Source organism: Opisthocomus hoazin, chromosome 3, assembly GCF_030867145.1.
Source record: "Opisthocomus hoazin isolate bOpiHoa1 chromosome 3, bOpiHoa1.hap1, whole genome shotgun sequence".
Lineage (NCBI taxonomy): Eukaryota > Metazoa > Chordata > Aves > Opisthocomiformes > Opisthocomidae > Opisthocomus > Opisthocomus hoazin.
In genome coordinates, this window is record NC_134416.1 from 16,534,892 (window position 1) to 16,547,781 (window position 12,890).

General features: G+C 45.8%; 1 protein-coding gene across 3 annotated transcripts in view; it reads left to right on the forward strand.

Moving 5' to 3' along the window:
* SAMD12 (sterile alpha motif domain containing 12) overlaps positions 1–12,890 on the forward strand; it is a 187,508-nt gene that overhangs the window by 164,553 nt on the left and 10,065 nt on the right. The gene's annotated exons all lie outside the window — the stretch shown is intronic.

Here is a 12,890-nt window from a genome sequence, read left to right on the forward strand (position 1 = left end):
CACGGGCAAATGAGTATGTGATTGTGCAGTTGGTTTGTAAAGCATGCTTGGATGAACAGCACTCGATAAAAGCAACATAATCACCATTCATTAAAATTTTTTTTGAAGGATCGTGTACATATATACACTTCCATTTCTGTATCTTCTACTTTAACTCCAGATCAGTATAATTAATGAAACTGAGTAATTTGCTGTTAGCTGACAGTGTGTTTGTTGAGTATCTAAATTTGAATATCAGGACTGTAAGTGCAATGCATATTTTTCCCATGTAGTTTCTTTACAAATGGCATATGCCCCGTTGGTCTAATCCCTACTTGTGTGATTACAAAATAGCCAGGTTACATACAACCAGCTAAATTATATATTTGCATACAATACTGCTGTGGCTCTGTGGAAGCCATTTTGGGCTGTTCAATGCTTATAGTTTCTGTCATTGAAATGGCTTGTTATTTCGCCAGCAGTACTGCAGAGTTGTTCCAGTCTTTTGCTTGGAAACATTTTTTTCATTATTCTACTCCGATTGCTGCAAATGAAGTAAATAATATTTAGTGAAATAGGTAATAAAAGACAATAAAAGAAAGTACTGTTAATGTAGTTCTTTCTGCCATTTAAACCTATGGGATTTTTGTAAGTTGGATTTCAAAGTCTTTGGGCAGAAATCAGCCTTTAGTTAAGTGTTTGAATAGCACAGTGGGACCCTGATTCATGGCTGGGCATGGACAAAGTAACGCTACTAAAAATAGTTCGCAGAGTTGGGCCCTCCAGTAGCAAAAGAGAAGTCGCAGAATGCATGGTTGGAAGAAATGCTCTGGCTGTTGCCAGTGGGTCTGCTGCCCCTGTTGTTATTTAAAAACAGAATTAGCCGTGCCCGTTATCTGCAGCGCACTCTATCCATTCGTGGGCTGCTGGCTTCGTTCTTTATTACCTTCCTAAATCGAGTTAAACATCAATGGTGGTCTTTGGGAGGCCGTAGTCAGCGTCTGGGGAAACGCACGATGTGCCTCCCCGTTAGGAATGCTTGGCCGCGGCGCTGCCCGAAGAGGCTCCCGCCGCTGCCTGCAGCCATTCCGCCCCGCTCCTGCCGGCACCGATCCAGCCGCGGTGCAGCTCTGAGGCAGACCTGGGAAAGGAATGGGTTTAAAGCTTTGGTCTGGCTTTTCTCGTGGGCTTATTTCACAGGCCCTTTGTACCATGCAGCAGGGCAGCGGAGGAAGGGAAGGGAAGATTGGAGGGCCACCGCTGTCTCCACCCTTGAGTGCTTCATCCCATCCCATGGATTCGCGCTCCCAGTGTCATGTGCATGCTGGAAGCAGAGCCACAGTCTTCAGCTCACGGGCAGGAGGAGAATCCCTTAGCATTACACAAAGGTGCAGAGAGAAAGCTGGCTTGGTGGTGAACAGCAGGACTCCTGTTACGCATCCTGAGGGGACACAGAATGTGCATACTCCAAAAACAAGTAGATATTCCCAAAATGCCGTGTGGAGTTTGCATAGAGAAGGATATTCCCAATCCCAGAGGTGCATAAACCATATGCTTTCGCATAAGAAGCTAGAACCAAACAAAAAACTTGCTTTCCAGGAGAGAAGTGCAGAACCATGGGATCACATTTTTATATACCACATTCGGAAGTGTTAGCTTTTTACCAGAGATACCACAGGTTATTTACTGGTTAAATTCTTGAGACTTTGAATCAGAAGCAAAAAGAAGGGTTTTTAAAAGCCCCTTTTTTTTTTTCCTGCTTTCTACATAAAGCCAGTAGTATCTGGTAGTAGATGAAAATCCAGAGTGGATGGATTTCTTAACTTCCAACTGACAGTCAGGGTGGGTTTATAGCAGTGGATTTAGAAATGCTCACCAGAGTGTCCTGGTCTATGTAACAGCTATGAACAATATCCATGTGCAGTGAAGAAACACCTTTCAGCTGTATCAGAAGACGTAATTTGCTGAGACATTAGAATGAATTTCTGATCTGGAATCTGGGCCAAGAGCTTGAAGACACAAGTTCTTGTTGGCGGTCTGTGCTCCAGTGATCACTGAGACATCTCCAGAATGCTCCAGTAGGGCCGGAGATAGAACAATCTCACAGGAGCCTCTAACCAGAGAAAGTCGGAAAAAACGGGGAGGCCTGAGCTGTAGCGGCATGTTGTAGTTACGCCCTAGTGAGGTGAGATCATTTCTCTTTGTAATCTCAGAATTGAAAGTAGAAGCTGAATGACAATGTCATTAAGAAGTTGATGTTTAACATGTTTACAGCTCTCTCAGTTCCCACACCCTTTGGGACCAAACTCCAGAATCCTGAAATGTGGGTCTTTTCCAGAGAAAAACCCTTTATTAGCGGGGTGAAATAAATGACAGTTCCTGTTCAAATACAGCCTCTCTGGGAGCCTAGGACTAACCTCCTGGCTCACCATTGCCAGCATCTATTTCTTGATGGTGCACCCAGCCTGGTGCAGCCTACGTGGGGATGAGGACCGGATAAAAAAATACTTGAAGGGTGGGTTGGAGGTGACGGTGAACAGGCTAAAAAATGGCTGAGCAAAAGATGTTCTGCCTGTGTTTATTCTTGGGCAGTCTGATAGTGGCGGGCTTGTAAAACAAATCTGACGGCGTGGCTACCTGAGCAAGTTACAGCGAGACAACGGGAAGATCGAGTGTGAATGCTGAACATGGGTTGCATGCTCTGCTTCAGTCACCGTGCACCAAGCTGCCTTGCGTTTACCACAGGGTAAGGGCATCCACACGGACAGTTACAGCAGAGCATCTGTTCTGCCGTAAATCCAGACGCCGGTTACCTCGCAGTAATGTGTTCACGGAGGCATACCCTTAATTATCTTAAATAGACAAATGTGTGATGTAGACTGAAGATTTCAGACATATGGTCATGCCAGAAGTTTTGAATCTCTTGTGGGTGAGGCTTTAGAAATGTCTCAAGGGGTTACCAGAACTTGTTGCAGCCCCAGATCTGCTGTTGAATGTGTCAGCACTCGTTTAGGATAAATATTAAAAAGACTTGTAGGAATCATCAGAGAAAAATTTCACAAGTAACTTGGAAATCAAAGTCGTGTTGACTTCTAATGAGACTTTGGTGTGCAAATCACTTGGGGTTTTTTGAAAATCTTGTCCATCTTCTTTCTAGCCAAAATCTGTTTCATGCTCCAGTGGCAGAAATTCTTCCTTCCTTCCTTCCTTGAAGCAAAAATTTAATTGGGATCTGTACTTTTCTGGCACTGGAAGACAAATACCACATCCCATTAGATACTTTCCCCTGATTTTTGAAGCACAGAAGTTTGTCTGCGCATGAATTGCAATAACTATTTGGCCTGAGATAAAGTGGTAGAACTTCTCCAGCTGCAAATTCCTACCAACCTAATTGCCGACCATAGCTAAAATATGAAAGGTGTTTAATAATAAACAAAGCGTTATTTTTGTTTACTCTAATTTTACTTACCCATGTGAATTCCTTGACTGTGATGTCGATTTGTTCATATATTGCAAGTGGAAATGAAAAGCAAATCAGTGGCAAATCAAAACAGTTTGGCAGCATGGACACAATAAATTCTCCAGCTGCAAAAATGGTACCAATAGTGCTGAGTGAATAATTCCTTTAAAAAACTTTGGTACTTTGTGGGATTGTTTGCAGGAAGCATCTCATTATCTCAGTTGTGTGTGTGAATTTCTAAGAAGATTATTTAGTGTGTAATTTCCTTGTCAAATTCCAATATCCAAGGCCTCAAAGGAATTTAGGGCTCTTATCCCTCACCGGAATCTAAATCATTCTTGATTTCAGTAGAAATGTAAGCGTTAAACATGCTAATCCTGAACATTGTGGTACCTACATTTCACATGCTAATTGGAATTTGCAACAATCAAATTAAGCATAAAGTTGCAATTCCTGTCACCTCTTGTTTGCCATTTAATTGCTGGATACCTGCTCTGAGCTCATCATTCAGCTTTCTTGATAATCAGCGAAGAGAGGAGCTGCCAGAGAATCGTTTATCCAATATGACAAGTAAGTAGGTGGGTCACTATTCCAAGGGCCCTGTCTTTCTCCTCTGTCACAGAAGCCTAGATAACGAGCTTGCCTGTCGAGGATGGGGGAAATGAGTTTGTCTGTGCAACTACCACGAGAAGTTCAGAGCCAAGGGAGCTTCTCACGGCTCAGCACGGGCAGGGACGCATCCTCCTGTCCCACTCCGATCTGTGATTTGCATCAGGTCTGGGTTGCACTCTGTAGTTATGCGTGGAAATAGCCACCTAGCTTTAATCAAGCTACCTGGAGAAGTTCAACTGAATCTTCTCAGAAGTCCATGCAAGCTTATTTACTTACATCTCTAACCTTGAAGACAAGCTTCCAGGTGGGAAGGAGATAAGCTATGTATCTTTTCTTGATGCTGTTCCACTTTGTGCGGAACAATTATGTATTTATTTAACTAGACAGCAAAGGGAAGCCTAGTGGTCTATGATACGGCAGATAAGGCCTTCACCTTAACCACGGAGTTGCTGCTCTGCTGCATGTTGCACTATCTTGCATCCATCAGGCCATATTGGTATGTTCTGCAAGCAAAAAACACGAATGATGAATGAAAGTCTTTTTCCTGATATGACATTTAGCCCGAAAACTCCTCTGTTTAAAGTGTGGTGATGCCCTTCTATCTGACTTTTAAAGGTCCGTTTCTCCCTGGTATTCTGTTATTTTCTGCCACTAAGTACATGGGTCATGTCCCTGATTTACACCGGGTATGCCTCCCCTGCAGCACCCAAGAGCACGTCCCGGCCCGCGCGCTGGCTGCCCAGCCTGGCCGGTGATGGCCGTGTGTGAGGGTGAAGACAGTGATGTGCCATCTTCCCAAGCATGGCCTTCCCTCGTAGGAAAGCCAGGTTTGCAGGCATGCAGAGGGACGTGGAGTACTGCAGCAGGTCCTGTGATCTGCCCCAGAGGACCCACCTGCAACACATTGCAGACATGGTTCATATCGCTTAGTTTGGGCAGAGGGGGACATTACACAAACGTTTTGCTTGGGATGGCAGCAGCCAAATACAGCATCAGCTCCACAGCACATGGAACAGCCACTGTGGTCTGAAACCATTTACAGACATTTCTGTGCAATCAGTATTTTCAGGAGCATGTGCGTGATGGAAAAGGAGACAGAAAAATCTGCAGGTGCTTTGGATAGCCTCCAAACTACAGTAATAGGAAAGGGGCAGATTTTGCAACTGAGCAGAGAGTTCCTGTGCGGAGCTAATTATTGCTCGCTTAAAAACTTGAATGACTGATCATCTTGTGCCTTCTGAACACTGGCTAGATAGTCTTTGTTTCATACCTGCTGTGTTCTCATGAATGGCTTCTTCGCTTGGCTCTGTGGTCAATACAGCCCACATAATTTCAGGCCTTGGACTTCATACCTGACTTAAGAACCTGTTGGATACAATCAGCCCATCCTTCATTTATCAAACCCTTTTGCAGAGGCAGCATTACTGGTATCTAAGGTCTCTGGTGGGTGTACATCAAGATATAGTCTTAATAATCACCCAGAGAACTCTTCAGAGGTGGTAACTCATTTCGATCTGTGTAGTTCATTTTCCAGCCACGCAGACAGAGACATGCAGCTCCGCTTGCAGGGTGACGAGCGCTCTCAGCCGTCTGCTCCGTCTCAGCATCAGTCCTCGGGTGGAAGGGGACCTCCACCTTGGGCAGGACTTTCCCTCTCCCTGAGCGTGGTCCTGCAGCGGGCCACACGTTGAACTGCAAGGATAAAGCAAAGTACCAAATGCACCTTCAGTGTACTGAGATGCACTTTCTCTGTGTTGTTTGATGCTTGCAGGGGTCCTGGGAAACACACAGTGATAACGTGATGTGATAATGCAGATAAAGGGTATATCAGAATTCATGCTGCCAAAGGGCTAAAGTTGCTTATTCAACTAATTGGGGGGGGCAGAGGGGGAGCTGATTTTGCAGGCTTCATGATCTGTTTTTGATTTGGTTTGGTTTGTGGTAAATGTGTGTGTGCATATGTGCAGTCTTCTAGGTGGTTTGAGTAGGTATCATTTCTCTTTTCACTTGGTTAATCAGTTCACAGAATGGAAACTTTCATTTCAGGGAAACCCACAGTGAATATCTCCCTAAAGGTGGATAGTTTGTTCCACCTATTAATCCTGCACAAGCTCCACATAAGCAGCGAGGGAGTTGTAGCTCCAGAGAGTTTCCAAACCCTTTTGCTCTAATACTTTGATTTTACTAGGGAAGTCTTTGGTTTCGTCTGATTATGTTTCTTAACTAAATGCATATTTTGCTGAAGATCCTAAAGCAAGCGATACGATACTATAATGGACAGAACTAATTCCCAAATGCTGCTGCACGCTTCTGAACGGGATAGGCTTGAAAGCGCCCTGCAGAAGCTGCAGAAGAAACACCAGGACAGATTCCAGGTGATGATCAGAGCAGCCACCAAACCACGGCAGGCCACTGGGGACTGTGTGGTGAAGCACCTTGTGTACGTGCTGAAGACACCACTAAAGGCCGGGTCTTTTTTAAGCTCACTCGGTTTGCACAGTTCCTGGTGCTTCGTATTAAAACCCAGTCTCTTGAGACTAAAGCAATAGATATGCAAAGGCCCCTGATGTAGTGCAAATGGCTATTTAGAGCCACGGAGCGTGGAGGACTGTTCATCTGTGACAACCTTCTTCACTTCCTGCAGAGCACCCCACGAGGACCGGCGAGATGGAGAACCGATTACAGGCAGGCAGCGAGAGATACGCATGATAAGGCATGAAGTCAGCGATCTCGTATGCATTTTCAGTTTCAGACAGCACCGGCTGAGACTATCAGACTCCGTAGCATCACATTCCTTTAAATCTTTCTGTTTGCGATAATTTGAGTCTCCGGAGCAGGATGCTGGTGGATAGCCAGCTGACTGCTCACAGTGATGGGCAAGTGTGCAGCAAATCACAAGAATTCTTTGAAAGAAGCTATAAATGCTAAGGAAGTGGTTGCAGGCGCTTTTTCAAAATATTTTAACTGCTTGTTAGTTCAAGGAAATCGTCGCGATCTGTTGAATGCAAAAGCACGTTTCTTTGTGCTTTTGCAGCAGCAGGTAGGTGGTAGGATGTCTGAAGCATCTTGAGCAGGGATGAAGGAACCACTTTGAAAGAAGAAAGAGTCTCTCCCAGGATTTTGCCTGGGTTTTTGAACCAAACTTTTAAGCTTGGGAAATTTTCACATGCTGGTTAGGCTCAGGCATAAAAAGGACATAATTTCTTGGGACAGATTTTTGTTCTGAGGTTTCCAGATTAACACTGTAAAATCAAGTTCAGAAGATGCTAAAATGCTTTTAAGCTATTTTTCAGAACAAGGCTGGAGTGTGAGCTGAAGCCGTTTTGAGAGCTGTCCACCATGAACTCTGATTTTTGAAGGAAGGGGCGAAATTCCTGCATAAATCATCTGTACACAGAATCGGTGTGTGTCCTCATTTTGTTTAACCTAGTAAAGTTGCTGAGAGATTTGCTTTGGTAGGGAAGCTGGAGTTGTGCGTGACTCATGAGGAGACTCTTGGCCGATCTGGCTATTTGAGGGCATTGAATAGCTTAGTGAAACACATTTTGGACAACTGCATTTTCAACCCATTCTGTGTGAACCAACTGTGTTCCACAGAGCAGCTGCGATAACCTGTGACTAATTGGCTTTTCAGAAGGTTACCCGCTGAGAGCATCTGCCGTGACATCCGTTCTCCCAGAAACGTTTCATCTCAGAATTGCCTGATGCAGGCTGTAGAGCCCAGCATCGCAGGCAAGAAGTGAGTTTCCTCTTGAGGCAGAATACAGGGGAAAGGATTTGCCCGACCTTGTTGAATGTTCATCATCTGTCTTGAAGCACTGAGCATCCTGTCTAAACTGCCTTTTGAAGGCCACCCTGAAGCCTTCCTTGAGACGAGATCCAGACAGCGAATCTGCGAGCGAGCCAGGATCCCGCATACCCACGTACTCACGATGGCTCATTCGGGCTTTCACGCTGCGTCAGGCAGCGTCACGCACAGTGCCGTGCCCGAGCAGGCTGTGCACAAGCTGCATGCCAGCTGCCGCCGCAAAGCCCTGGTGTGGACCTGGGACCGCTTGGACTGAGCCGTGCAGCAGTACAGAAATAACACCAAGGAATCTATTGCGTGTAAAGTCATTCTCTTCCTTAGATCTCATATGGGAATTTTTATTCGGGAGCGTATTTGTGGTGATAGCATCAACAGAGATTAAAACTACGTCCAAGAGGATTAAGAGTACCTGGTTATGGGAGGAGGTTGTCCAGAGGATGAAGTGCCTTCAAAAAAAGAAACCCTGAACTCGTGTTTGCAGAAATAGGAATTCACATGTCAGCTGCTGTTTGTTTTAAAGACTCTGCTCCTGGGTATTGATACATCAATGTCCCTTGTCATTTGAACAAAAACGTCTTGTTCATGGTTGGGTTTCATGGTTCATGAAAAATAGGTCCTAACTGTACCCTAAAAAGCAGAGGTGAAGGGAAAGCAACATTTATTTTTAATTCCATGTGTTTTCTGCTTTTATAATTATTTTTTGCAGGGCCTCATTAATGAATATTGAACGCTTGTGTTTGACGCGCTAGATGTTGTGTTCATAAATCCACCTTTTCTGTCAAGCTACTCCAAAACTAAAATCTTGGTTTCTTGCTTGACAAGCAAATACAAAAATCAAACATAAGAGGAGACTTCCTTCCTTTTCCCCCTTAGTATTTTTCTACCGTATTGACACTGCATTTGATAAACAATATGAAGTAACCGTCAAGACCGTATCAGCTACCAGGTCTTAGTAATGAGGGGAAAATCAGGCAAGCCAGACCAAGACGTGACTGGTTGGGAATCAAAACAAAATTGGCAGTCTTATCAAAAATCATCCACGTCTCTTCTCTCTGGCTGCTGGGTGTTGCATTTGGTCGGTTGATTGATGTGTCGCTGCTCAAGGCAGGCTGCTGGGCTGTGACACTCGCAGCGAGGCAGCTTGCTGTCGTTGCGCAGCCCTCAGGCTCGACTTGCTGCCTGTACAAGCCAGGGCTGCTCCGACGCGAGGAGGCGGCGGGGAGGTGGTCGGAGCAGGCTGGTGAGCGTGGCTTTGCCACCTCCTCCGTGCTGGCTCCGGCGAGCTGCAAGCGTGCAGACATCTGAGGTAAACTTGGATCTCTGGCACTGTTGACTCTGCTTATCAGCGCCGTGTTAGGTAATAAGGATGTGCAGCAATAGCTGCATTTACCTAGAGGTTATAAGAACTGGTGCTGTTCTCCACCCAGAACAGTAATGGGGTGGTTTTGTGACAGAGCGAAACCAAACTCTGGTATGACTTTGTTCTCCTCTGACCTGGGGCAGATGGTTCCTGTCCCTGCCACAGCCACCCCACGGCAGCATTTCCCAGCCCCTGCTAATCCTCCTTCCACCATGATGACTGACTGGGATCAGCAGCTCCCCAGTAGGTATTTTGTTTTCACTTTGACTTTCACGAGCCTCACAGAGGCACCTCATGCTCTCACACCTCAGTGATAATAATTCAATGCGCAACAAAGAAAGGGGTAAGAGAAACGGGTAAATTCACGAATGGGCAGCCAGCCATTTCCTTGTGTCAGTGCACGAAACTCTTCAAAGGTAGCGATATCTCTAATTAGTAAGTAGCAAGATGCAACAAGTCTGCAATAATGTACAGAATATTATAATGTCTCAGTTGACGTCAGAAGCATGAAGTGAGATACCCGTGGCCCTTCTGACGGAGGAAAAATGCTAGTAAATGCAGCAGAATGCAGTTTTTCACCAGACTCCAAGGAATAGTTGGTGTATGGATGTTGGAAATCAGCATTTTTCATAATGCTCCCACGTTTGAAATGTCCTGACCCTAGAAATAGAGTATAAAATTCATTCCAGGAGGATAAACCTCACAAAAGTAATAGATGCTTGTTTTCTTTATCAGAATCCCTCAATTATGAAAAAGTGACAAATAGATAATACGGCTAGGTTCAGCTGAATTAACATGCGTTTAAATTGACTGAAAAATAACGTTCCTTTCCCAGTCAGAAAAAAATGACACAGTACAGGTGCTCAAAAAATGCAACACATCTCTGACGTTGAAATGATTGTTGTCTTTCCACAGCAGCTTCTTGAAAATGTCATGTGAGATTAGATCTGTACGCCGTTGTGTTGGTAAGCGGACGAGCCCCCTGCAAAGGGCTGTCTCCGTTCCAAGAGCTCACAGTCCCAGGCAAGGTTTTCAAAGACAACTGCTCATTTGTGATACCTTTTAAAAAGATCTTACTTTCAGAAAGCGCTGGGTACGTCCTGTTAGAAGAGCAGGGTCCTTAGAGAGGTCTCCAGCTGGGCACCAAAAATTATATAGGTGATGAGGAAGAATAAGCGCTTCTAAAACCCTGTCCTCAAAAGACCAAGTGAGAAGAAAGGGGCTCGATGACCACTAAATCCTCTGTTTGCTCGCTCTGAATGGAGAGCTTAACAGAATTACTACTGTTCCCTTGGCTGGTGTCACCGGCTGTACCCAGGCTGGCTCTGTGAGGTGTCCTGCACGGCTCCAAGCCGCGGAGCTGCCTCTGCGGCAGGCACGGAGCTCAGGTTGGGATCGGTCTCCATCTCTCTTTGTTCACAGGTTTCTGTCTGAAGGGCCAGCTGGCTCATTTCAAGCTTCAGCACAAGTACAAGCCAGTGGCTGGGACAATGTGGATGACAGGAATTTCAGCACGAGTGCAGTCCTGAGACCTGAACCTGACCTGATATAACTAGCCAATTTACCCATTTTATTTTAGTCCTGCTATGGACTGGAAAATGGTATTTTCCATTGCTTGGGAGAGCTTTTCAAATTTTCCCTTCTTTGCAGCAGATGAGCTATTTAACCTCTAAAAAACCTCCTGTTTCTCCTGTGTGAGACAGGCCCATTTCTGTTGATGCTACAGAGATGGGAGATATCCTCCAGTTCACCTGGAATCAAACACTTTTGAGGTGAGGTACCAGATTGTCTCTCTCCAAGTTTAAAACTTCCCCCCCCAGATTTCCCTTTTCTCTTCAGACATGCTTAATGTCACCATTGCTTTCTTTTCTGTCCTGGGGGATGCAGTCAGTTATCTGTCTAGACCAGCTGAAGGCTCAAAACCTTCCCGTATGTTCTTGCACGGAATAAAACAGTTGCTGGGTCCCAAACGTGCGTCTTTCTCAGGCCACTGCTGACGTGGGTAACTCATGTAGTAGGTGATGGTAGGTGGTGGATCATTGCACTAGAGAACTTTGAGAATAAAAGCAAGGCAGCTGTAAAAACAGAAATCAAAAGTAGCACTGCAATCAGGTGAACGTGCCCATGTAAGGAAGAAATAGCTAGGGAGACTGGTTTTTATTGTTCCTTTATTTCATAGGACATACTTACACTGAGGGGTGAAGTGCTCATGGCAGGGTGTGGGGTTTTTTTAATGTCATTCAACGTTCTTCCAGCACCTACTGATTTAACATCCCATCCTTTCCCCGCTCAGCCTTCATGTCCATTGCTACAAGAGCTTGGGGTTGGGAGAGGCAAATATGGGCAAACTGACAGCTTGGCAGAGGCAGGCAGCCCACACCCCGCAAAGCAGAGCCCACCGGGCATGATTTTGAAGGGATGAGAAGCAGAAATCCACTGGCAGCCTGAGTTTCAACAGATGTGAACGCTCCCTTGGCAGCATCAGTATCCTGTTAGCTTCACAAATTGGAATCTGGCCCAAAAACCCCAACAATCCAGCTGTTCCCACACATACAGCCACGTACGTTCATGCAAGAAGCAGGACGTCAGCTGGAAAGGGTGCAAAGCCAACACGGATGAGTCCCGTCCCAGCACCACCCTGGTCAGAGATCTGATCAGTAGCAGTGGTGATGGGTGAGGGCTCTGTGAGAAATAAAACTGTGTCCAAACAAGTTGAAGTTGTCCTTCCCCTCTACACTGCCCTAGTGAGGTCTCATCTGGAGTACTCTGTCCAGTTCTGGGCTCCCCACTTCAAGAAAGATGAGGAGCTACTGCAGAGAGTCCAGCGGAGGGCTACGAGGATGGTGAGGGGACTGGAACATCTCTCCTACGAGGAGAGGCTGAGGGAGCTGGGCTTGTTTAGCCTGAAGAAGAGAAGGCTGAGAGGGGACCTTATAAATGCTTACAAATATCTGAAGGGTGGGTGTCAGGAGGATGGGGCCAGACTCTTTTCAGTGGTGCCCAGCAACAGGACAAGGGGCAATGGGCACAAATTGAAGCACAGGAAATTCTGTGTGAACGTGAGGAAGAACTTCTTCCCTCTGAGGGCGACGGAGCACTGGCACAGGCTGCCCGGGGAGGTTGTGGAGTCTCCTTCTCTGGAGATATTCAAGACCCACCTGGACGTGGTCCTGTGCAGCCTGCTGCAGGTGACCCTGCTTCAGCAGGAGGGTTGGACTAGATGACCCACAGAGGTCCCTTCCAACCCCCACCATTCTGTGATTCTGTGATTCTGTGAAATAACACAATGAACTTGCCTCTGCACAGCTCCTTGGCTAGCAGTAGCTTCTGATGGGTTTAGATGCATTTTCGTGGCTACATACCAAATAAACGACTGAATGTGCTGCAGTGTGAACAGTCCTGCACGGGCACTCATCTCCTGTTCAGAAAGGCAGAACAGGAAACACAAAACCGCATCAGAAAATGTATAATCATAGCATAATTTAGATTGGGAGGGACCTCTGGAGATCGTTCCACTCAACCATGCGCAAAGCAGGGTCAAGTGAGGTTGTTCAGGGCCTTGTCTGGTTGAGTTGCGGATATCTCTGTAGGTGGAGATCACACAACCTGGTAACTTGTTCCAAAACGTAAGCACTCTCAGTAGGAAGAGTTTTATTCCTTGTAACTAACTG